This window comes from Octopus sinensis, linkage group LG1 (assembly GCF_006345805.1).
Source record: "Octopus sinensis linkage group LG1, ASM634580v1, whole genome shotgun sequence".
NCBI classification, from domain to species: domain Eukaryota; kingdom Metazoa; phylum Mollusca; class Cephalopoda; order Octopoda; family Octopodidae; genus Octopus; species Octopus sinensis.
This window is the reverse complement of record NC_042997.1, coordinates 66,521,669-66,545,150: the sequence shown is the minus strand read 5'-3', so window position 1 is coordinate 66,545,150 and position 23,482 is coordinate 66,521,669. Positions and strand designations below refer to the sequence as shown.

At 36.9% G+C, this 23,482-nt stretch overlaps 1 long non-coding RNA gene across 1 annotated transcript; it reads left to right on the top strand.

Moving 5' to 3' along the window:
• Positions 1 to 3,859: 3,859 nt before the first annotated feature.
• Positions 3,860 to 22,983, top strand: LOC118762798. Its single transcript, XR_004998552.1, has 3 exons — positions 3,860 to 3,870; positions 13,462 to 13,467; positions 22,776 to 22,983. It is a non-coding gene; the product is annotated as an uncharacterized LOC118762798 (long non-coding RNA).
• Positions 22,984 to 23,482: the final 499 nt, after the last annotated feature.

The window sequence follows — 23,482 nt, the reverse complement described above, 5'->3', positions numbered from 1 at the left end:
TCTTACTCTTATTTCTAGCAATGCTGGTGCTGACTTACACCCTTTGTTACTACATATATATATTAAGGTGGTGAGTTGGTAGAATAGTTACCACACCGGGTGAAATACTTAGTGGTATTTCATCCGTCCTTATGTTCTGAGTTTGAATTCTGCCGAGGTCAACTTTACCTTTCATCTTTTCAGGGTCGATGAAAAAAGTACCAGTTGAGTACTGAGGTCGATATAATTACTAGCCCCTCCCCACAATTTCAGGCCTTGTGCCTATAGTATAAAGGATTATTATTAATAATATGGTGAGCTGACAGAACCATTAGCATGCTGGGCAAAATACTTAGTGGCATTTCATCCATCATGATGTTCTGAGTTCAAATTCTGCCGAGATTGATTTTGCCTTTCTTCTTTTCAGAGTCAATAAAATAAGTACCAGTCAGGCACCGGGGTGATGTAGTCAACTTACTGCTTCCTCTTAAATATTTTTAGCTGGTTCCCCAAAACTAAATAACTCTGCTGAAAGAAACAATAATATGACTAGTAGTAAGGGTAACTATTAGCTTACACTTGAAAACAGGTGAGGGTCAGCAATATAAAGGGCATCCGACTCAATGAATTCTATCTGAATCATGAAAGTATGGAAAATCATCATCACCATAATCATTATCAACTTTTAACATCTGTCTTCCATGATGGCATAGGTTGGATGGCTTGACAGGAACTGGCAAAAACTAGGGGCTGCACCAGGTTCCATAGTCTGTTTTGGTTTGGTTTTTACAGCTGGATGCCATTCCTAATGCCAGTCAATTTACAGACTGTACTGAATGCTTTTTATGTGGCACCAGCACCCACACCAATGCATTTTTTGTGACACCTTAGTTTTAGAATCTCAATTTTGTGTTGGGAAGGTCTTCTTGGGTACAGCAATGCACCACACATCTCAGTCCTTCGTCATCTCCTTTATAAGGCACAATGTTTTGAGATCAGCCTTCAATGCTTTGTCCTATGTCTTTCTGGATCCCACTTCCATAACTTCCCTCTACTTTAAGTGGATGACTTTCATCTGAAGATGAAGATGATGGAAACATATATGATTTCCAGTTCATTATAAAACAGTTGACTTAATGCATGTAATTCAGAATATAATACAGCACATGACTGCTTTTTGAGCATAGGTAGGGTTTCTACTGCCTTTTAAAGTCAATGTATATACTGGCACCAATTGCTTTACAGAAGGAATTTCATTATTTTTTATCTTTTATCTTTTACTTGTTTCAGTTATCAGACTGTGGCCATGCTGGGGCATTGCCTTGAAGGAGTTTTAGTTGAATGTATTGATCCCAGTACTTATTTTTTTTTAAAGCCTGGTACTTATTCTATTAGTCCCTTTTACTGAACTGTTAAGTTATGGAGACATAAACACACAGCACTGGTTGTCAAGTAGTGATGGGGGACAAACACTGACACCCCCCCCCCACACACACACAACAGGCTTCTTTCAGTTTCTGTCTGCCAAATCTACTCACAAGGCTTTGGTTGATCTGATGAAGCTACAGTAGAAGACACTTGCCCCAAAACCATATGGTTGGAAGTAATCTTCTTACCACACAGCTACTTCTGTGAAATTTTTTTTCCTATTTTGCTTCCATGTTTCAAAACACAGAAATCAATAAGAAAATTTGTTTTGCATTTTGGAATTCCAAATCATCATTAGTTTAATGTCCACTTTTCTATACTGTACTAATGAATAATACTATTAAACACACATGACATTAGTAAAACAATAGAATGAAGTTAATTAATGTCAGGAAAATAGAAATTAAATGGTCTTCACTATTATTACAGTGTGGGAAGTGTTCTCATATGTTTCTAAAGGCTTTTACCAATGAGTGGACGGGGGAAAATGATTCAGTTGTCCATCCACAATCTACGACTAGATTAAATCTTCTTACAAAGAACGAGAGAATATGGAAATTGCAACCTTACAAATAAGACTCTAAGAAGTGTCAGGAACCTCATTACCTTGCTTGATTTAGTATTAAGGAAAATTTCCTGACATAAGCGAATGTCACTCTAGCTTAAGAGGCCACGATCAAGAAGTCACTGCAATGACAGTTGAGGATGAGGCAAAATACATGAACTGATAGGACTGAGACTCTCATATCTTATCATTGTTCTAATACCATGATTTTATATCAAGCTGATATTTTTACACTGCTGTGATTTTAAGTGATAATGACACTAATGTATTAGACTTTTAGCATTTATCCAGCCCAAATATGTTAAATCTGACCAGATCCAACTTCTCATACCTATCCTACAATGTCATTCTAAAAATATACAAACACACCATTGAAATCTTGAAGCTACAGGATAATGTATTATTAATTTGTAAGAATGACTGTGCAAAGGGGAGGTGATGATGGATGGCTCCTTTAATACATCGCACGGTCGCTTACAATAATTACGAAAAGAATAAATGAGTATAAGTGCCAAAAGGAAAAGAGAGACACAACTGATAGGATGTTTAAGAGAAAGATTTTATTAATAGGTTAATATGTGTGTCAGTGTGTGCATCATAAGTACATATATAATAATAATAACAATAGACAGGCTGTCATGTATGCATAATGTGTGTGTGTGCATAAAATACAGAGCATTGAAAGAGTCTATAATAGGACTCTAGAAGAATGTTCAGACACAAGGAAGATAAATACCAGTTCGTAGTAAAGTACACAATAGTTGAAATGCTGTAACAAGAAGTTGAGGCAAAATAGCAGAGCTGGTTGAAGCACATATTGTGTAAGAAGTTGTGGCTACAATGCTGTTGCCGGTCACTTGATACAGGAAGTTCTCGCAGGTTGTACTTGCTGTTAACCATGGTGAAGTAATTCACAAACAGTGAGGAGATAGAACCTAGCAAGTTGCTGCGTACGTAAAGTGATGTTGTTGACAACGTTAAGATAATGGCGATGGAGAAGGAGATAGCCATATGCTGTTAGTAGAGTGTTGATGTTTCTCCATATGGCTGCTGGTGTTGTCACTGGAACTGGCTGTGTGCTCTGTGGTCAGTGGTTAGACCTTAGAAGGTTTAGAACCAAAAGAGATGAAATACAGTGTTGAAACTAGCTTTTTTATACCATTCTATCAGTGCAACTGAGGTTTAGAAAAGACTGTCTTATGTGACCTTATCAGAAGGTTGTGATTGGTTGGGTTGCACATTGGCGCATAACAGAGCAAGAGACAAACTGCGCCAATACCAACCAATCAGAGTAGTGGAAACAACAAGGTTCAAGCGGCTAAAGGATAGCAGTTATCTACTACATCCATATTCATGTATATATAAGAGAGAGAGAGAGTCCGCTACAAATTCAAAACATCATCATTTAACGTCTGCTGTCCATGCTGGCATGGGTTGGATGGTTTAACTAGAGTTGGCAAGCTGGAGAGCTGCACCAGACTCTGGTCTGATTTGGCATGGTTTCTACAGCTGGTTGCCCTTGCTAACACCAACCGCTTTACAGAGTGTGCTGGGTACTTTTACATGGCACCACACAGGTGCTTTTATGTGGCACCACATGGACACTTTTATGTGGCACCACATGGGCACTTTTATGTGGCACCACATGGGCACTTTTACGTGGTGCTTTTACTTGACACCACATGGGTTCTTTTATATGGCACTAACACAAGTGCTTTTAACATGTCACTGGCATAGGACTCTTGCAGGTCAATCCCCACCACTAGGGGAACTAGTCTTAACACTTCTGTTGTGGAGTACAGGCCCTCTTGAGTACAACAAGGCACTAGGCATTTTGGTCCTTTGTCATTTCGCCTGAAAGGTTCAGTGTCCTGACAAAGAAATCAGAATGCTAAACGGTTAATGCTGTGATTTTTATCAACTTTTTTATTTTTATATTGCTGTGATTTTACACATGTTTGCTGATTAATCAGGTTTTATTTATAAATAACTATTTTTTTTTCCAGAAAAAATTTATGAAGAAAATGAAGATTGGATGAAAAGGAAAATTTAAATAATGAATCTAGGAACAAGGTGGAAAATGAATCTGAAGAACCATAATGTACCAGCTCATGCCAGATTTAACACCTAATTGTAATCAATATATATGTTCTAGTTTTTTGTTGGCAGTAATATTGTATTGTATGTTAATTACTAAAAAATAATAGAGAGTGTAAAGTGCAATCTTCTAGCATCTCTTACAAATTATGGATTTAAAAGGGTTCAAAAAGTGGCTATGCAGTTTCCATCTTGTGGGGTTGAGTAAATATTCTTAGTTATTCTTCTCACTTAAAAGGAGCATTCTGTAAATATTGCACAAGTTTTCAGTCTTCTATTAATCTTTAGTCACAAGTTACCTTTATCAACACCTTTTTACAAAAATATAATGAATTCCATGACTGAGCAAAGAATAGTATACTAAGCAAACTTCACAGAGATGCTTACTTTGACGCAGCAAACATCATGACTAACCAGAATCAAATTAGAGAAAAGCATTAAGTATCAGCTTGACAGTGTTATGACTGGTAACTGAAAATCAAAAGTGATTATTTTCTGTATAATCAAGAATTTTATTGACATTGCTTTGCTGGGAAAAATCACAATTAGAAGCTTCTGTGAGGGAAGGAACTGATCAAATTGAGTGAAGAAATTATATGGGAAGATTTTGTTTTTATGGAGAATGTTTCACTTAGGTTTTCAATAATTGCTCATGAAAGTAGTGAGGTATCAGAGAAGAAGAATTGTTAGTTGGTGTATGATTTGTTGATAGAATTAATCAGTTATTTACAATACTAATTGAATTCAATGCTGTCTCTATTGCCAATGCAAACATTAATCAGTCTATATAATTTGAGTCAAATCAAGAGAAACGACTTAGCTAAGGTTACTTTTGTAATGGTAGGAAAGGAAGATGGAGTGTCAGCTAAAATAAGGAGTAAATACCTAAAGGCTGCATTGGTTCACTGTGATGCACATAAAATATATTTCATGAATGACCTTAATACATTTTCTAAGAGAAAGAATTCTATTGGCACAGTCAAATTAGTAATTAATTTTTTTAATGAGAGTTCAAAGAAAACAATATCTTATTCGAAGTGTGCCATGAATGTGTGAAACACAATGGACTGCAAATTATAAAAGTATTAGACTTTTTCATTGACTTTGAAAAGATTTTTGATCAATCATACAGACAGGTCATTACAGCTTCAGGTTAAGCATTAAGTCAAAAAGCTCATCAGTTGGAATCTGTTTTATGTACAGCAACTTTTCATGTGTGTCTTCATGAAATTATAATCTATTCAGCACAAATGAAATCTGTAACACAAGATCTCTAAACTCTTCAATTTGAAGTAATGAAAGAGCGTAATCATGTCTTGGAGTTCTTAAGTGTGTCCTATGGCCTCAAACATGGAAATTGTTTTGAAAATCAAGCAGGCGTGGCTGTGTAGTAAGAAGCTTACTTTCCAACTACATGGTTCTGGGTTCAGTCCCAATGCATGGCACTTTGGGCAAGTGTCTTCGACTATAGCCTTAGGCCAACCAAAGCTTTGTGAGTGGATTTGGTAGATGGAAACTAAAAGAAACCTGTTGTATGTGTGTGTGTGTGTGTGTGTGTGTGTGTGTGTGTGTGTGTGTGTATTTGAGTGTGTGTGCTGTGTTTGTTTGTCCCTCCTCCCTGCCATCACTTGACAACCGGTGCTGGTGTGTTTATGTCCCTGTAACTTAACAAGTTAAAGAGACCAATAGAATAAGTACTAGGCTTACAAAGAATAAGTCCTGGGGTAAATTTCTGTAACTAAAACATATTGAGGTGATGCTCCAGCATGGCTACAGTCATATGACTGAAACAAGTAAAAGAAATAAAAAGAAATTGGTAGAAAAGTTTCCAAGTAGCATGACTGATAGAAATTTCATTGCAATACCAGTGGCTCAACTATAAAAAAATATTGGTGCCATGCCAGGTGAGGGTTGGTGATAGAAAGGTGCCACGTAAAAAGCACCCAATCCACTCTGTAAAGTAGTCAGTGTTAGGGATGTCATCCAGCTGTAAAAACCATGCCAAAGTAGACAGTGGTGCTTAATGCAGTCCTTTTAGCTTACTAGCTCCTGTCAAACCCTTTAACCCATGCCAGTATGGAAGACGGATGTTAAATGATAATGATGATGATAACCTATGTACCGGTCACAGAAGAATGGAATCCTATGTTTCCATTCTTCCATGAAAACATGTTCAGCCATGGAGAAGTATTACTTTGCTTGGAACAGGAGAGGATTGGTGATAGAGAGGGCACCTAGCTTTAGAAAAGTTTGTTATATCATTGGAATTCTTGTTTGCAGCTAAAAAAAAAAGCAGAAAAGAAAAATTAGCCTTAATTCACTTCATCCACTACAACTGGCCGGCAAAGCTTTCGAAGGAAAAATTCATAAAACAGATTGTAAAGACCATTAAACTAAATGAAATTCAAAACTTGGAAGCTGAAGCAGTCTCTTGGTTTGAAATTAAGTCAGAAAAGAAAAAAAATATGGTAATAGATGTGAATTTCAGGCTTTTCTCAAACAATTTCTTTCCTTTTGTAGAATGGTCTATTTCTAAAGCTCTAATATTTACCTGTACTAATCTGCAGAATAGGTTTTTCAGTACTATGAGAAGGGTAAAAACCTGGTTAAGGCCAACAATGGCAAATAAACATTTATCTAAACTGAACAAATTGAGCAATGTTTTTTGAGAACAACCATGAAGTCATTCAAAAAGTGATAGATAAATTCATACCAGACCTAAAACATTTGTAGATTTTACTCCATAGGAGCTCTTCTATTGTCGGACCCCACCTCCCCTGAAAATTGATGTAGCAAATTTTTTTTTCCTTTTGTATCTGACTTGTTTTATTTAGTGATTTTTATGAATTTTTATCACAGAAAGATGAAAGAACTTCCTCTGCAGTCTCAACCGAGGAAAATCTACACAGCACTCAGTACATAAATGTTACTTTTATCATTAATTATATAATACAGTTCTTTTCATTTGCACTCCAGAATCAGAAAAACGCCAGAATATCACACTATCTTTTTAAGACTCATTCAATATTCCTCCATTCAATAATAGCATGTTATCTTTTATATATTAATTTTGATTCAAAGTTGCCAAGTTCCAACCTTATTTTGTAGATAGCAGTTTTTATAATATTTTGATCAATAATCACTGTATGTATCATATTTACATCGTTTTTTTTTAAATTCTTTTTTGGGATTTAGAAAAATATTTTAAAGCCTTCTTGTTTACTGATTTCTCTAAAAAAAAAATATTATGTTCTTGTTTAGTTGCATAATATTCAAAACCAAGAAAATCATTTATAGTTAATCTATAAATAATTGCTATTTTCTGTTACTGAAAAAGATTTTGTCTCCTTGAACAGCTTTGTAATGCTGTGAATATATTTTCAGGACACTAAACACTGCAGTTTTGAATATCACAATGTATGGCTCACCACTGTATGTAACCTTAGATATATTCTTTTCTACTCTAGGCACAAGGCCCAAAATTCTTGGGGAGGTGGTCCAGTTGATTAGATCAACCCCAGTATGCAACTGGAACTTAATTTATCGACCCTGAAAGGATGAAAGGCAAAGTTGACCTTGGCAGAATTTGAACTCAAAACCTAAAGACAGACGAAATACTGCTAAGAATTTCACCCGGTGTGCTAACGTTTCTTATTTCTTTATTGCCCACAAGGGGCTAAACATAGAGGGGAAAAACAAGGACAGACAAAGAGATTAAGTCGATTACATTGACCCCAGTACATAACTGGTACTTAATTTATCGACCCTGAAAGGATGAAAGGCAAAGTCGACCTTGGCAGAATTTGAACTCAGAATGTAACGGCAAATGAAATACCGCTAAGCATTTCGCCCGGCGTGCTAACGTTTCTGCCAGCTCACCACCTTGTAATCTTAGATATATTAAATCTAATTAAAATACATTAAACCCAATTTAATTTAACTGTGGAATGCTCAGTCACTTGCACTTTAATTTCTCTAGCAGACTGTTCTGTTGATTGGATCAACTGAAACCCCTGTTGTCATAACCAATGAAGTACCAGTTGCTTGCTACTGTGGAGACTTGTGACTAACAAAGCTCAAAGAGACAGAAATACGTGTTTAGCAATGCCACCCTCATTGTTAGATAATTTTCATCTGCTGTTGATATATTTCAGTGTTTTATAACACAATATGTCTATAAGAGATGCTTTCTTGAGTCGAACACTGCAGTTTATATGATGTTCAATGATGTGTCTGCTTCAAGTATGATACAAATTGCTTTTTATTTTGATACATTTTTAATTACCATTACATCAGTCTGAGCTTTGGTTGGCCTAAGGCTATAGTCGAAGACACTTGCCCAAGGTGCCATGCAGTGGGACCGAACCCAGAACCACGTGGTTGGGAAGCAAGCTTCTTACTACACAGCCACGCCTGTAATCATTATGTAATCTATGTGTGTTATGTGTAAGGTTTAATTATGTTTTGTTATATTTGAAGGCAATGGTTAAAAAAACAAAAGTACTTATATTTACTATACAAAATAAATGCACAGTTATGGCAGAGAAGTTCAGAAGTTTGCTTCCAAACCATGTAGTTTTGGGTTCAGTCCCAAAGTATGGTACCTTGGGCAAGTGTCTTCTACAATAATCCATGAGTAGATTTGATAAACAGAAATTGAAAGAAGCTAATTGTATGTTATGTATGGGTGAAAATGTGTGTGTGTGTTTTTCTCTTTTGATTTTATACAAAAGTTGTAGATAAGCATCACTGTTACAAAAGAGAAGACCATTTTCAATCTTCCACGAAAACATGTCCAGCTATGGATATATATTATCTTGCTTGGAAACAGGTAAGGGCAGGTGACAGAGAAAGCACCCACCTGTAGAAAATCTGCCACAAAAAATTCCATTTGACCTACACAAGCATAGAAAAGTGGATTGATGATTATGATGACAAATAAAGAATCATGGTGCAGTGCAAATGTTTTTATGAAAATCTCAAATTAATGCTGGGCTTTTATAAAAGAATATATTGTCAGTTATTGACAATTTCATAAAAGAATATATACAGGATTATAGATATAGAACCATGTTAAAAAAAGCTTAACCCTGCATCAAATTCTACTGAGGTCAATTTTGCTTTTCATCCTTTTGAGTGCGGGGTCAATAAAATAAGAACCAGTTGAGCACTGGAGTCGATGTAATTGACTTAACCCTTCTCCTGAAATTGTTGGCTTTGTGCCAAAATTTAAAACCATTATTATTATTATTATTAGGTGGCGAGCTGGCATAATTGTTAGCATGCCAGATGAAACACTTAGTGGTATTTTGTCTGCCGTTACGTTCTGAGTTCAAATTCCGCCGAGGTCGACTTTGTCTTTCATCCTTTCGGGGTCGATAAATTAAGTACCAGTTACGCATTGGGGTCGATGTAATCGACTTAATCCGTGTGTCTGTCCTTGTTTGTCCTCTCTGTGTTTGGCCCCTTGTGGGTAGTAAAGAAATAGGTATTTTGTCTGCCACTATGTTCTGAGTTCAAATTCTGCTAGGGTCAACTTTGTCTTTCATCCTTTTGGAGTCGATTAAATAAGTACCAGTTATGCACTGGGGTCGATGAAATCAACTAGCCCCCCCCTTCCCTAATTTCAAGCCTTGTGCTTATAGTAGAAAGGATTATTGTTGTTGTTATTATTTCATAAAAAAAAATATATTGTCAGTTATTGAATTTAACAAAAAGTTTTCTCTAAGCTTTAACTTTTGACTGAGATATGATAATAATTGAAGTCTAGTAATTAGTAAATGATTTTTAGGAAGGCAGAATTGTTAAAGTATCAGATAAAATGCTTTTTGATGTTTATTTGCATCATTCTATATTCTGAGTTCAAATTCTGTTAAGGTCAATACTGTCTTTCATCATTTTGAGGACAATAAAATAAAGCACCAGTCATGATCTGGATTTGATTTGATTGATTAACCCCAATTCCAAATTACAGGCCCATGTTAGTGCTGATTATTAAAACAGAACAGAATTCTTAAAGTATCAGACAAAATGCTTTGTGATATTTCTTCTAGCTTTTAATGTTCTGAGTTCAAATCCTGAAGAATTCAACTTTGTATTCCATCCTTAAAATGTTATTGTGTACATTTGTGAATACAACTGTTTAAAAATGAATTCAAATACATGCATCTATCATGTTAAGTAATTGGTTTCAAATTTTGGCACAAGGCCAGCAATTTTGGAGGAACGAATAAGTTGATTACATTGAGCCCAGTGCTCAACTAGTACTTATTTTATCAACCCTGAAAGGATGAAAGGCAAAATCAACCTTTGCAGAATTTGAACTCAAAATGTAAAAATAGATGAAATGCTGTTAAGCATTTTACCCAGGTCAGTAATGAGTCTGTCAGCTTGCCACTCTACTGTGTTGAGTAATTAATAGTATCTATGCATACAAGATATTTTATAATTCTTATACACACACACTCTCATGTACACAGTAGCATTGTTCTGTGGGGGTACATGGAAACAGTGTATAGTGAGACCTAGAATTGAATGACAAATTCTCAGTTGTCAGGTCCAAACTACATGCAGTCTGTCTGAATTATCAACCAGTAAACTTGCAGCAATATCATGCCATATCGTGAACATCATTTCAAATGTTTTTGAAACTTGATGTTTTTAGTATTAAAGTAAATTTACGCCAAGAACAACTGCAGAGGTTGAGAGAGAAAGAGTTATGGAGAACACACATTCTCATCTTTTGCCAAGTAATACTCAGTTTTCTTTTGTTGAATCCAGTTAGAAATGAAAGGAATTCTTCTTCATAGTCTCAGACCAGCACTTTCCAGCTTCTTGAGTATTACTAATCATTATTATATAAATTTCATCCATATGCAAATCCTTGAGAACAGCTGTGTGAAGAAGTGTCACACTTAACAATGGAGGGAACTTGTGGAAAAGGTAGACTCAGGAAGACATGAGATGCGGTGGTGAAGCATGATCTTTGAATGTTGGGCCTCACAGAGGTAATGCCAAGTGACTGGGGTCTTTCGTGATATGTCATGCTTGAGAAGACCTGTCAAGCTAAGTGAAATCATAGTTGTCGCTGATGTCAGTGTAACGTAACTGGCCTGTTAAAAGCAGCCTTCAGTCATTGGGCAAAATACTGTGCTTTTGAAGATCTGTTCAGCCAAGTGAAATTGTAGTCATGGCTGATGCCAGTGCTGTCTGACTGTAACCTGTGCCAGTGACACGTAAAAAACACCATTCAAGTGTTGGGCCTCATGGAGGTAGTGACAGGTGACCAAGACCTTTGGCAATATACCATGCTTGTGTAGACCTGTTAAGCCAAGTGAGACCATAGTTGAAGCTGATGCTGGTGTCAATGGCATGAATGCTGGTGGCACAAAAAAAACACCCGCCACACTCTTGGAGTGATTGGCATTAGGAAGGGCATCCAGCTGTAGAAACCTTGCCAAATCAGATCGGAACTTGGTGCAGCTCTCCAATTTACCAGTTTTCAGGCAAACCATCCAACCTATGCCAGCTGACGATGATTATAAATTTGTTACATGAAGCTTGGTTTCTAATTTTGCTACATTACCACCAGCAACCATTAGGAATTTATGTAATTATGTACAATAAATATAATATATTATTATATAATATTATACTAAGGTGGCAAGCTGGCAGAGTCATTAGCATGCCAAGCAAAATGCTATGCAACATTTCATCTGTCCTTATGTTCAAATTCTCCTGAGGTCAACTTTACTTTTGTCTTTTCAAGGTTGATAAAATAAGTTCCAGTTGAGCTCTGGGGTCAATGTAACCAACATAAACCTTACCCAAAATTTCTGGCCTTGTGCTAATATTTGAAACCAGTTATGTTCATGTTTGTTCTGTATGCTTAATGCAGCCCAGCTTACAACAAATAAGAGTATACTCATAAAAACATCTCAGTAACAAGTGTCCCCTTACTTTTTTGGAGAGATAAGGAATAGCATTCCCTCACTATTTTAAGTAAATTCAAATTTAAAATTGTCTAAAGAATTGAAAATTTCCACCCCTAAAAGAAATACAAGTCTCATTAACTGTTCTGACTCTTTTTTGCTTCATCTGAACTGTTGAGGTTCCCCAAAATCTGTGATTCAATTTAAAAACAAAAATTAAGAATCCTATTTTTATTGTTGCTGATACTGTTCTTGCGGTTCAGTTTTCAATATTCTTATCTTTTTACTTTTATTCATGTTTTTAATTTAGGTGATGACCTTTTAGTATTTATACTCTTTGATTTTCTCAATGTTTTCCAGTCAAGCGATGACCGAATAGATAAATTACACTGTGTAACAAAATTTATATATTTTATTTCCTATTTGTTTCTCTCTAGAAATTAAAGGAAATTACTTCTATTCTCTTCAAACTTTGCTTTTGTAACCTGGACATCAATGTTTTGAAACTGGCCTATTTTCCATTCCATTTCACAGAGATTCAGGGCTGAGTTGCTGAAGCAGAAATATCATTATAGCAAATATTCTGCTTAATACCACAGATTTGTTCATCAGTTGCTTGACCATGTCACTTGAACATGTCACTTAGTGACTGACAATATGTACATTGCTGATCATGAGCAGGAGTAGTGGGGGAGCATTATAGCCATATGTTGAGACGGATTCTTTGGGGTTTCAATAAATGTAACAAAAGCAGTTTGAAGGAAATATTAGTCCTTTTCCAAACTTTCTAGAGGTAAGCAAATAGGAGAAAAACAATTACTACCCAAGGACAAAATCATGTTCCATAGTGCTATAAATGTACGAAGATATAGCATCTGTATATGAAAATGACATTTTCATCACTCTCACTCACTCAAGCCCACTCGCTCACACTTGCACATGCAAAAATATATGTTCAATATCAAAGACTCCTCCCCCATACACACGCTTAATGAAAGTGATTGTTTCAACAAAGGAGAAGGATGTGCTGACTGAATATATATATATTAGCTGTGAGGTAAGAAGTTTGCTTCCCAACCACATGGTTCTAGATTCAGTCCTTCTGTGTGGCATTTGGGCAAGTGTCTTCACTTATAGCCTCAGGTTAACCCAAAAGCCCTGTGAGTGGATTTGGTAGATGGAAACTGAAAGAAGCTCATCATATATATGTATATATATCTGTGCCTTTGTGTCCCACCACTGCTTGATAACTGGTGTTGGTGTGTTTCATCACCATAACCTAGCAGTTCAACAAAAGACACTTATAGAATAAGTATCAGGTATAAAAAAAGTAAGTACTGGGGTTGATTTATCAGACTAAAAATTTTTCAAAATGGTACTTTAGCATGGCTACAGTTTAATGACTGAAACAAGTAAAAGATGAAAGATAACACACACATACACATATAGTCATCACTAAAGTGATGGGTGGTGCTGGCCAGCACCTGTATTGCTAGAAATAAGAGTCAAAACAACTCTTAGCCACATGAGAGCACTTTTCTAATGACTGACAAGAGAGACAAGCTCCCTACGGCAAATGAGATAAAGTCATATCATTGGTCATCTCAGATTTAATTACCCTTCATTAGTAACCGTTACTCCATTGCTGAGGGTTAAAGAAATTAACTTGCCTTGTCAGTCTTATAGAGAATCCCAAGGAAACATTGACTGATTCCGGAAATGGTAAAGTGTGAATTATAAATTATCAAGGTGGCTGTGCTGACTAGCACCCTCCATCGCATTAGTGATGACTATACTTGTTGCCTTTCTGTTGTAAATTGTAAATAACCACCTTAATAATTTATAATTCTCACTTCACCATGTATGAGATGGATAAAATGAGTTAAGATTTTTAGCCCTCAGTGATGGAGTAATGGTTCACCGATGAAGGTTAATTAAATCTGAAATCAGTGTTGATACGACTTCATCTTGCTTGCCATAGGGAGCTTGTCTCTCTTGTCAGTCATTAGAAAAGTGCTCTCATGTGGCTAAGAGTTGTTTTGACGCTTATTTGTAGCAATGCCAGTGATCACTAGTACCATCCATCACTTTAGTGACAACTATATTTGTTGCCTTTTGGTTGTAAATTGCAAACTGAGAACGTCATGATAGACCGTTAGCTCCTAGACGCATTTTTTTCTCTCCTTGTTTCTTTTCTGTGTATCTTTCTGTTGAAGAGCGTAGGCTCGAAACGTAAAAGACTTGTTCTATTTCTATTCCTGAGCGCCATACTAATACATTTGTTTGTTTGTACTCCACCTGCCTTCCTCCTTTGTTTATTTTCGTAAACCTTCCCGTTATATATAAATATATATATATATATATATATATATATATATATATATATCATCATCATCATCATTTAACGTCTGTTTTCCGCGCTAGCACGGGTTGGACGGTTCGACCGGGGTCTGGGAAGCCAGGGGCTGCACCAGGCTCCAGTCTGATCTGGCAGTGTTTCTACAGCTGGATGCCCTTCCTAACGCCAACCACTCCGCGAGTGTAGTGGGTGCCAGGGGGGTCTGGCATCGACCACGATCGGTTGGTGCTTTTAACGTGCCACCGGTACGGAAGCCAGCCAAGGCGGCGCTGGCATCAGCCACGTTCGGATGGTGCTTTTTATGTGCCACTGGCACAGAAGCCAGTCGAGGCGGAGCTGGCAACGGCCACGTTCGGATGGTGCTTTTTATGTGCCACCGGCACAGGTATCACAACTACTATTTCCATTGATATTTGTTTCGATGTTCATGTACATGCACTTGACTCAACAGGTCTCCCCAAGCACAGCGAGATGTTCTGGGATCCAAAGTACTTTGAATGGGCAGGGGCTATGCGGAACTAGTGCCGGAAGCATCCCGGGTCTTTGCAGTCACAGCACATCTCCAGAGATCTCGGTCCTTTGCCATTGCCTCAGTGAGGTCCAACGCTCTGAGGTCATGCTTGACTACCTCATCCCATGTCTTCCTGGGTCTACCTCTTCCCCATGATTCCTTCAACTGTTTGGGAGCGGCACTTCTTCACACATCTCTCCTCATCCATCCCCAGTACATGACCATACCATCGCAAGCGTCGCTCTTGCACACCACATCTGATGCTTCTTATGTCCAGCATTTCTCTCAGGGTGCTTACACTCTGTCGTGCATTCACACTGACATTACACATCCAATATATATATATATATATATATATATATATAAATATACACATATAGTGACTTCAGTTAGGTATAGAGTAGATTCATGTGCCCTCTATTGTAATTATGGTTAATTGTAATTATAATTATAAATTTTATTCTCTAGCTATTTAATGCTATTATTACTTGCTACTACCTATATTTTTGTTGTTATTATTATCAATTATTTAAATTTACCACTGATAATAATAACAAAAATATTTATTTGAATATTTACTCCTTATATATATATATTTCCTTCTTGACTCTCTTGTTGCTCACATGTAACCAGCGGCCATCTTTCTTCTAACTCAAATTTCTTTCTTCTCATTCAGCTACAGGGATGATACGCATTTTTGTCTGTCTCCTGTAAAAGCTTGTTTCTCCAGTGTTCACCACTTCACCTTGTTATGACTTAACAGCCCTTACCTTTTATTTTCACTGTCCTGTTTTTGTTACCAAATCTCCGCAAATCCCAAATTTATCTAATTTGCTTTGCAGGAGCAACTGTTTTGATGAAGACACATCTTGTCCTAATGCTCAAAACGTGGAGTAGATAAAACAGTGAACAACTGATGAAGGGATTGTTCTTTATGTTACCTATCTTGTTTTTCTATTTGTTTCTTTTGTTGTTCGCAAGAAAGATCGTTTTCCATGTTTTTGTATTTCATTTTTTGACGTCCTATACCCATATATGCATGTGTATATACATATATATGTGAATATATATTTTTAAAAATTCTAACAGAATGAGATAAAAATCCAAGAATGTGAAAGATTTTAGAACATTTGTAAATAGAAGATGAAAATTGTTGGAAAAATGCTAAAAGCTATATAGCTTTCAAGCTTCTTCAGAACTCTTTCAGTAGTTTGGAATGACTATGCATCATTGTCATCATTTTGAGCATGTTAGCAGTAGTACCAATAAAAATCAAAAGTTAACTAGTGCCCCATGTGTTTCATCAAAGCAGTTTCTCCTTGATCTGGCACTTATGTATGATGTTTCATTTGAATTATCTCTTCTTTCTGAGTCTTTACACGAAAGGGATATTACTATAGTTTATGCAAAGAAATTAATTTGTTGCAGTATATGATTTTTAGAAGTAATGAAGGAATACAAGAGTAAAAAAGAGTCTTAGAAGTTGAGAAATGGAAATGAACTTTTCATCAGTGGTACAGAGACCTAGGCAACAACAGGCAGCATATTCTGCCAAACCAGCAACCTTTAATCAAATACTCAAAAGTAATCCCATGCAGCCCTTATGTGTGCAAACAAGGCTTTAGTACCATGAACCTTATCATGATGGAAATGAGATCTGTTAATAAATCAAGGCAGCAATCTCATGTATATTAAACTTCATGATCCAACAACTCCAATTTGGAAACCAGACAACTACACGCTTCAATGGCTTAGATGTCATTGCTCAGCAATTGGTACTTAAGCAAGAATAGAAAAAAACCAAATATGTCATGGTGGACCCTGTTGGAAAATTCTTTTAAAACTTTCTCCAAGAGTAAAGGTTCAAGGTAGGACTAAATAGTCAACCACGGCAGTATTTGAACATGAAGACAGACAGCATGCTGCTAAGAATTTTGTCTGACATGTTAATAATTCTGCCAGCTTGCTGTCTTAAGGGTGAAGAATATTACAGCCTATATTGTACAGTATAGAGAAAATTCAGTTTGTCCATTGTCACAATATTTCTCTGAGACTATGGGACCAATTGTAAACAAAATTGCATCATATTTTGAGTAAACTTCTGCAAGGTTCTGTCAGACCCTAATATTGCTGTCCCTATTGTTGAGGATCTTACCTACACTTCATCTACCATTAGAATCAATTTGATAAAGCACTTTTCCAGGAAGATTCCATTGACTACCATAACAACAGATGGGTTTGCTGTGCTAGCATTGCTCCCCACCCATCAAAATGTGTTCCGTAATTTATTATTTTGCTTCCGTGCCGGTGGCACATAAAAAGCGCTATCTGAATCGTGGCCGATGCCAGCGTCGCCTCGACTGGCTTCCGTGCCGTTAGCACGTAAAATGCACCAATCCGACCATGGTCGTTGCCAGCCTCGCCTGGCACCTGTGCAGGTGGCACGTAAAAAGCACCCACTACACTCACAAAGTGGCTGGCGTTAGGAAGGGCATCCAGCTGTAGAAACACTGCCAGATCAGACTGGAGCCTGGTGCAGCCTTCTGACAACACCACTGCATATGCATATTTAATAGTTACTACAAATAAATAGCAATCAAATGGTTCTCCTATTACACCATGATACCTAAGATAAGGTAAAGAAGCAGTGAATGATAAACACTCTATAAACAAAAAAAGATGGATTGGTCACAGCTGGAAAGCCTTTATTTGAGCTCAGATCTGCTTGAGTAATATTGACCTGAAACTAAGTAGCAACAACTGCAACTACAAAAATAACAAATCAAGCAGGAAGTCTCAGCATGATCACTTAACATGTTGGAAAAAGTAGGTAGATCTCCTCTAAATTGCATCTTAATGGTTATTTTAAAAATGGAAGGACATTAAATATTGTTATATTTCGGGATGGTCATTTTTTTTTCTTGCCAAATAAACACATGCACTATATATTCATTCTTCACTCATTTATTATTATTTTTATTTGATCTTATGTCCATTGTCTGGAAATCTTTTGTCACACATCTGTGACCTTTTCAGTGATTCTTCCAGCCATGTGTTTCTTCTGGTTCTGTTTAGTCCAAAAGATAATGGACCAAACAGAACAGGAGGAAACACATGGTTTCACATCATGAATCTTGCAAAACAAATTCATAGACATATTAGATATATTTCTGCAAACAAATAAATAAATAAAAGCTTGGATAATCGTAGCTTTTCTTGTCCTACCATTGCTTGATAAGGACTGACCTATGGTTAAACAACAACAATAACGTGAATTTCAATAGTAGTTCCTGCTATCAACAACTCTTAACAATGAAATTCAGCAGAGATACAATGGTATATCAGATAATTATAAATTTAAACCTAGTTATTTATGAGTGATTTTCTTGTCTTGTAGATAGTATGTTAAATGCTTTGAACTTGAATGGGTTAAAGCTATGAATAAAACATCAAAAGTGAATAAAATAAACTGAAATTCTCCCCTCAGCCTACTATATTTATTATATTTAAATATTTCCTATGATATTATTATAATTGTGTTTCAAGATCACGCAGGTCAACAATATTTGAAAGATGTTTCATTTGATAAATGTTTTTATTCTACTAGCTGACAGTTTGCTTTCCATTGTCTCCTTCATATTTTGTCTGGCAACTATCCAAGTCTAATGTTGCTGTAAAGTGACTGATTGGTTAAAATTGACCAATCGGTGATGCGTGCACAAAAGACGTCAGAAGACAGTGGAATTAAGAAAGATTATTCACGTAGGTGTTCTTCAGAGAATTCACGTTGCTCTAGTTAGTGTTACTTTGCTGGAAGAAGGGATAAAGGGATGAATGCTAATGATGTTGGTTCACCAACACAAACATTTATGGGCTTTAACCTTGGCATTTTGTTCTCAGACACATTATAATAGAATCTTACACCCATAGCACTTCCTTATGAATATAGTTGTCACTTGCAAAATTATAGTGGTTTCTTCAGGCTATAATTGTGAATTATTATATTGCTGTCTTACAGCAATAGTAGAGCCTTATAAACATACATATTTTATCTTACATCATTATTCATGCACCTTACGACAATAGAAGTCAATTCCAACATATATCATAGGTTATAGTTGTGTTTGCCAACATTATGACAGTGTTATACAACTATGTATAATACTGCCTTATAGTTAAACAGGGTGGCCCAAAAGTAGGTTTACAGTTATTCAACAATCTCTTTCACATTCATATATTAACAACTCAGATCTTAATTATAAAAAAAAAATATGAAACTAATATTCTATGCTAATTTAGTTAATTGTAAGATAGAATAAGATAGAAATTTAAATGTAATAAAATGTTTTAAAAGAAATTTAAAGTGCCAAAATGATAACTGTAAAACTACTTTTGGGCCACCCTGTATTAATGCCTTCAACTGTAACAATGTTTTGCAACTATAACAGCACCTTACAACATAATTACTGCCTAAAGATTTGTTGCTAGATTACCAATGTGTGAATTTCAATGTGGTCAATTGACCTGTAAGAGATAGCAGCCAAATTTCCAACATATCATATCTATCCATATTAACAAGGAAGAATGAGTCTGAAAGAGAAAAACAGAAGAGCCATAGTTAGAACACTTTTACACTTAGGTCTGATCTGGGGCCAAACAACAACAACAACAGCAGCAGCAGCAGCAGCAGCAGCAGCAGCAGCACAGCAGCAGCAGCAGCAGCAGCAACAACAACAACAACAACAACAACAGCAACAGCAGCAGCTGCAGCAGCAGCAGCTGCAGCAGTAGCAGCAGCAACAGCAGCAGCAGCAGCAACTGCTTTCTTTATGTAGTAGGACTCTATTATATTATAATAGAGCCTGACAACAATTAAAGTATCTTACAACATTTAAAGCTATTGTCATGTGGTTTGCCTGTTGCTTGAGTTGAGCTGGTCAGTGGTGATATACTTCAAACGTCTAAGTTACCATTGTCAAAGTGGATGGCTTTATTATCATTGTTGTATGAATATTATCTCAGCATTGTTGTAGTGTATGTGTAGAATATTGTGGCTTGCTGCATGAATAAAAGCTGGAGCAAACTCAAGGATATTTAACTGTAATGTTTATTGCCAGGCATAATATATTTAATTCTGGCTATTTACAATGAACAATATTATTAACTGCTGACTTTGAAGAGAGAAAAACTGTTCCGTGAATGTGGAAAGTGATCTGTGGGACATCACATAGCCCGTATGAGTGTCTGGGGTTGTCTACGCAATAGTCTGAGGTGGTCTCTGGCATCAGCAGTCTGTTGGTCATCTAGTCGCTGAGTTAAGCACCAACTGGTTTTTATAGGAGTCAGGATAAATTCTAGAACTTTTAAGAAAACCATATCAAGCTTTTGAGAAAACCACATCAAGCTTTTGAGAAAACCATATTACAACTTCATACTGATTGGTCATAGATCAATCACGTGAAACTGTAGTGGCTCACATGTGGTGTCTCACTTGTGGTGCCTAAGCTAGCATCTAGCAGTTAGGGTTTGAATCCCTACCATACTATATAGAGTCTTATAAGATTATACTAATGCCTTAGAACTTAGCTGAAAGGTATTACTATGGTAATACCTTATAGCTAAGGCTATTAGTTTTAAACTGCTTGGACTGGAGGAAAGTTACTGTGATCTGGGTTTTCACAGACCTCTGAGACTAATAACATTAAGCATTAGGTATTTTTCTTAAACAGCTGCTGAGCAAAGAAGAAGTGGGACAGAGTCATCACAGATAAATACTGAGACCACTAAGGCTGATTTCAGTTTAAATACTGAGATCACATTTTACAATACCATTTCAATTTAATTACAGTATAGTAAGCTGCATTGTTATCAAATACTCTTATAGAAATCAAAAAAAGACTACAATTATTGAATTTAGAATATATTTGTAATAAATCAATGTAACAGAAAATAACTACACCAAAGTGCTCTCTCTGAAAGTTACAATTAGTGATGTTGGTTGTGGGTGTTGTGAATATGGCAGTGTTTAGCCACCAACTTGTATTAATCAAAGAGTTCTATGATTAACGGTGTTCTAGTTATGGCTATCACATCTTTTCTTTGGGTACAATGAGTTTAGTAGTATATTTACCCAAAGGTGGAGTGACTGCACAGAGGATTTCCATATTTCTTCTTTATGTTATGACGAGCAAAACACCCCCCGTCCAATGGACGGTGCTGAGTTGTCAAACATTTAAACCAAATTTTCTCAAAACAACTTGTCTGACCATCCCAGAGGCTTCCCCTTTGAGAAACACTGATTTAACCTAAATTTGAGACACCAGCAAAAGAAGAAATAAAGATAGACTTGGCCAAAGACATGCTGACATATTTTTCATTGAGCATCAGTTGCAAGCCTTGTGTGTTGTTCAGCCATTTCAGCAGCTCTTACTGTTTTGGTCTCTTAAATATACTGCATTTTGTGGCATTATTTCGAGCCAGCCAGCATTTTTTGTCCAAACTGCATGTGCATTTTCTCACGTACGCATAGTATCGATCACAACAGCTGATGTACTTGTGCATACAAATGCACGTTCCCACGGCTTTATCGATCGTATTCTCACCTGGAATCGATTTTTGTAATTTTTTGAAGACTTATACATGCCCTGATACCGTTGGTATCAAATTTGAGCACAATCAGATGGAGGATGCCCAAGATCCTAGAAGACACACAGACAGACAGACAGAAGGGATTTTATATAATAGATATACTGGTTTTGTTGGTTGATCCTTTAAGGAGAAAGTCAAGAAATAGTGGTTATTACAACTTCCATGCCTGCATTGAAATTTTTATGTTACCATTGGTTGCCTGAAGTATGTCCTGTGGTTTACTAGTTTGTGCTTTTGTGTTGACAAGGAGACTTTTTTCACCATGGTACTATTGTGAGTGTGTGTGTGTGTGTATGTGTTCTGTGAGTTTGTGGTTATGTGTGAGATAAGTTGTATAGTTGTGCATTCTATTTTATGAGTTTTAAAGAAATTCTTTGCATAAAGCAAGCAATAGTTAATAATGGTTACTCTAATAAATTAGTAAATCAAGCCAAAGAACAATATAAGAACAAATTCGCCCACACTCACACCAAAACAAAAGATGCAACACCCATTAAAAATACACAAACCACACATCATACACAATAAGAACCTGATACACACTGGTTATGAAATGTATGAATATATTATTCAAATCTCCATAAAGCAACAATCTGTGCAATATCTCACCACAAACTGATAGGTTTGTGGTTAGATATTTTTCCATGCCCTGCTTATATTTAAAAAATTAATACACCCACTATGAACAGGCTAAGTTATTACATATAGAGAGGTAGTCTCCTCCTTGACCACTTCTTGTTGGATGTTTTTCCCAAGCTACATGGTTTTTGGGTCCTAAGAACTATTTGAAATTTGCATCATCATCATCATCATTTAGCATCCATCCATGCTGGCATAGGTTGGTCTGACCAGGGCTGGCATGCTGGAAGGCTGCACCAGACTCCAGTCTGGTTTGGCATGGTTTTCTACGGCTGGATGCCCTCCCTAATGCCAACCACTTTGAGAGCGTTACAGGTGCTTTAAATGCCACCAGCACATCTGTCACGACTGTGATTTTGCTCAGTTTGATGGGTCTTCTTCTCAAACACAACATAGTTCAAAAGGTCTCGGTCACTGCCTCTGTAAGGCCCAACACTCAAAGGAACTCAACCACTTTGCCTTCATGGGGCCCAACACTTGAAAGGAATTTGGCCACTTTGCCTCCACGAGGTCCAATGCTTGAAAGGAACTTTGCCACTTTACCTCCATGAGGCCCATTGCTTGAAAGGAACTCAGTCACTTTGCCTCCATGAGGCCCATTGCTTGAAAGGAACTCAGTCACTTTGCCTCCATGAGGCCCATTGCTTGAAAGGAACTCAGTCACTTTGCCTCCATGAGGCCCATTGCTCAAAAGGAACTTAGCCACTTTTGTCTGTGTGAGGCCCAACACTCAAAAGGAACTAAGCCATTTTTGCCTCCATGAGGCCAAACGCTTCAAAGGAACTCAGCTACTTTGCCTCCATGAGGCCCAATGCTCCAACCATGTTCTTTATGTGCCTCCAGCATGGGTGCCAGTTACATGACACCAATGTCAGCCATGACTGTGATTTCACTTGGCTTGGCGGGCCTTCTCAAGCATAGCATATCACCAAAAGTCTTGATCACTGGTCATTGCCTCTGTGAGGCTCAAAGCTTGAAGATCATGCTTCACCACTTTGTCCCATGTCTTCCTGAGTCTATCTCTACTACAGGTTCCCTCCACAGTTAGAGATCGGCACTTCTTTACACAGCTGTCCTCGTCCATGACCATATCAGTGCAGTCATCTCTCTTGCACACCACATCTGATGTCTCTTATGTCTAACTTTTCTCTCAAGATGCTTACACTCTGTTGAACATGCACACTGACATTGTACATCCAGCAAAGCATGCTGGCTTCAGCTGAGACATGTTTATACTATTTGTTCCATGCAAATTTCAAACAGCTCTCAGGACTCCAAAACCACATAGGTTCTCGTGTACAGAGAAAAACACATCCAACAAAAAA